This window comes from Dendrobates tinctorius, unplaced genomic scaffold, assembly GCF_039654945.1.
Source record: "Dendrobates tinctorius isolate UK_male_01 unplaced genomic scaffold, ASM3965494v1 ptg000095l, whole genome shotgun sequence".
NCBI lineage: Eukaryota > Metazoa > Chordata > Amphibia > Anura > Dendrobatidae > Dendrobates > Dendrobates tinctorius.
In genome coordinates, this window is record NW_027361763.1 from 24,371,184 (window position 1) to 24,375,239 (window position 4,056).

A 4,056-nucleotide genomic window follows, 5' to 3' on the forward strand; every position below is an offset into this window, starting at 1 on the left:
TTAGCTTAGTTTCTTAGCATATTGACATGGTTCTGTATGTTTTTTCAGTTATACTTCATTATACCTCATTATTGCATTTACAAAGCAGATAGTTTTTGCTATACACGCAGAGAAGTCATTGTTGTGCCACAAATGCAAAACTTGACTACCATTATAAGAAAAGCCTACAACCTCTATTTTGGCTACATAATAAGAGATCCGGACAAGGGTTGGGCTTACCACATAAGATGCAACAGATGGGCATCATATTTTACCCAGTGGTTGCATCGGAAGATGCAATCTATGCCTTTTGTAGACCCATTAATCTGGAGAGAACCAACCGATCACACTACCAATTACAGTTTTTACACGGTGCCCCCAATAAGAATAGAGTTACAAGGAAGAAGAATTGGACTTTACAGTATCAAAACATTCCATTTGCAATACACCCAGTACCAGATACAGAAGAATTGCCAGTTTGAAAAGCACCAGAAACATTTATACTCAACTCAAGTCAGTAAAAAGAGGGTGCTTGGTGTCATGAAGCATCTTTGTCTCATGACCAAGTCTTTCTGTCCACAACCTCAACTGAACCACACCTCATAACACATAGTGAACTGACAATCTTGTTAGAGATTTGAATCTACCCAAGAATAAGGCTGAGCTCTTAGGTTCCAGACTACAGCAGATGAATGTCATATTGGGTGATGTTCAGATTTCTTTGAACATGAATCGTGATAAATATATTGTCCAATACTTCTTCATGGAGGGCAATTTTGTGGCATGTAACAACATCAACAGTTTGATGAAATCTCGAAAGATAACTCATAATCCAGTGTAATGGAGACTTTTCATTGATTCATCCAAAACTAGTCTAAAAGCCTTGCTATCTAATGGAAATGCGCTACCTTCATTTCCAGTTGGCTATGTGGATCACCCCCAGGGCTGTGGGATTACTCGGTACCGGGCCGGTGTCTTAAAGGGATAGGTCACGGTGGCAGTGACCCGGTTCGTGGCCCTGGGTGTCCATGTAAAATAGGCGGAATGAAGCTGAATAAAGTTTATAGGTAGATAATTTGTGACGCCACCTGTGGTATCTGGTCAGAAGGGAGGTGACCAGCGCTGCAGTGCAGATCCTCTGGGACAGATGGTATGATGCAGCAGAGTTAGTAAAGCTCTCCACAGGCAGAGCTGTAGTCCCAGGGCAGTAGTAGTAGATGTTAAGGTAGAGGATGTATTGTTTAGACACAGAGATGTAGCAGTGCTGAAGAGGTTGCTGGAAGGATTTAAAGAACATGACAGAGTGCAGTTTCTTTTACCTTTTACTGTGTTTTGTAGGTACAGTCCAGGATTCAGATCACAGATGGTGCAGGAGTTGGTTGGCCTGGAAGCAACTTGGGAACCTCTCTATGCAGATGGGTTGTGTAGTCTCCTTTCTAGCGCTAATCTGAAGTACTTATAGTTATGAATTACACTCAAGTTCCTCTTGCTTGCTCTTACTTATAACTCCACTCGCATGGAAGGCAGCTGTAGCCCTCTCTCTCTGGCTTACACACGTTGCTGCTGTGTCTTCGAGTCTTAGTTGGGAACAAAGCATTTACAGCCTCTTGTTCCTCCGGTTTCTGCTGTGGGACCTTTACTATCCACACAGCCTCGGACGCCGGGGTCCGGTCAATGTGCTTCAGCTTAGGGGTGAGGTTGCCTCCAGCTCAGTGCCCAGCTCCTCTCCACACATCCACACTCTTCCTTCTCTCTGCACTAACTACTAAACTTCCTTCCTCCTGACCACAGAGAGCAGCTCCTCAGCAGTTAGGTTCAGAGCTCCCTCTGCTGGCCTGGGGTAGGAACTCTGCTGTGTGCTGGAACTACCTGATAGAGAGATCCTTTCATTGCTTCCAAGCATGACATCACACTCCCTAGGAGGGAGGTAATGCCACTGTGGCGACCTTACTCCTGGGGGTGCCACATATGCAGTTCTCATGAAAGAAACTCACAATATCAAGAAACATCTCTTGAGGTGCCTAAACTATGACTAACATTTGTAGCCCCTGTGTGGAGTGACAGGACAGAGAAGCACGGAGGTAGTCGTTCACCCCCTCTCACTGCTCTCCATCCTCCGGCTCCAGTGAGTGTTTCTCTCCTCTGTCCACATTCTCCATATCTATCTACAGCCTATCCTCACAACACAGGACTTGTCATGCCAGAAGTGAACAGTACAGCTTCTGCCATAACAGATCCTGTGATAGAGGGAAAGTTGAGCTGCGCTGATAGCAATGGGCTACAGTAAAATGGCACCAAGCCATACCTACAGCACTGAATTGTGCAGCCCATAGGGGCATGCCCAGTTCACTGCTAATGTGGCTCCAATGTTAGAGATAGGGTTGGGATCCGTCCACTGTCTCCTATGCCCAGGGCAGTCATATTTGCAGACTGTATGTGTCACGCAGCGAACATTACAGATCTGCAAAGCAAAATGGCAGTGCCCAGTGGCTACATTAAAACATTATTAAAAAAAAACATAAATCCTAGTTAGTACAACATTTGCTAAAACAACATGCTTTGTTACTTACTTTTTTTGGCAAATAATATAAAATTGTGGCACCTTCCCTTTAAATGTGGTTACCCTCTTACTTGTTCTCTAGGGTGGACACACAACATACTGTTGCTATCTGTGTGAGTGGGATAGTCATGCAAGAGAATATCACTTCAGTAAAAGAGACTGGCCTCTCTAACATTTACTTCAGCCAAGGAGTAAAAATGTCCTGCATCCAGCATTTGATGAACCATATAAGATTTTGTTTCCACCATTGCATGTCAAGTTGGTCCCAATAAATAACTTTGTAAAGGCAATGGATAAAACTGCAAATGCAGTCAAGTATCTCATTGATATATTTCCAAGTTTGAGTGAAGCAAAGATAAAAGGAAGGACTCTTATTGGAGCTCAGATTCAAAAGCTTCTTCAAGATTAGGAGTTTCTTAGTTTGTTTCACATATAGACTAAATTCCATCAATCTGTGGAGTAATGAGCGACAAGCATTGTTAGAGCTTTCACCAATGTGGTGCCTATGGAGAAAGAATACCAGGGAAAATGGAATCCATCAATGCTTGCAGAACACTTTTGGACAATTGTAAGAGATGATCTGAATTAGAAGCACAAGAGACAAGCAAAAAACATTTATCACTGAATAAGCAACAAGTATTGTAGTGAAATTCCTGAAACTGTTAGGCGCCGGGATTCTTCCACTGCATGGGGTAGATCCGAAGCCTTGTCTGCTTCTGCAGTCTCCGATTCAGCTTTGGCCGCTCTGGGTGCTGATGTGCAAAGACATCGGTCCCAGCGCCTTTTCATGGCTTGTGCTGTTTGCTTGGTTACTGCAGGCTTTCCAGCCAAGTCTATAGTAACCAGTTATAGGCAGCGGTGAAAAGATGCTCTGGAGGCTAAGTCCAGAAATCACCCTACTAAGCATGCTCTTGATCTGGCGAATAGTGGTGAGTGAATGTGCTCACCACTACTCTTTACTTGCCCAAGTATCACTGTACTCAGTGTACTCGACGAGCACCGAGCATTTCCGGTATTATTAGGCAGGAGCTCAAGTCTCCGCCCTGCATTTTTGGCAGTCTTTAGAGCGCCAGTGAACATGCAGGGATTGCCTGCCATGCACTGTAATTCTACAGCCATCTTTGTTGTGGTCTTACAGTGATTGGCTGGCCTCACAACATCATCAGGTCTATCAGAGACCAGGTGCCACCCTGCTCGGTGCATTTAGCTCCAGATTCAGCTAGTGTAGGTAGAGCTGCTGCTGAGATAGGGTCATATTTGTGCTTTTATTGGTTAGTGTTTGTCTACCATTGTACAATCCACAAATCCAGCTGAACCAACAGCCCTTTTAAGCTCTAATTAGGGGGTATAGACTGCAGTGCTAGGTAGGCAGGGGAGTCTATGTGCTCAAATCCACATCAGTGCAAGGCATGCAGGCACTGTACAGGGTGGGCCATTTATATGGATACACCTAAATAAAATGGGAAAGATTGGTGATATCAACTTCCTGTGTATGGCACAATAGTATATGGGAGGGC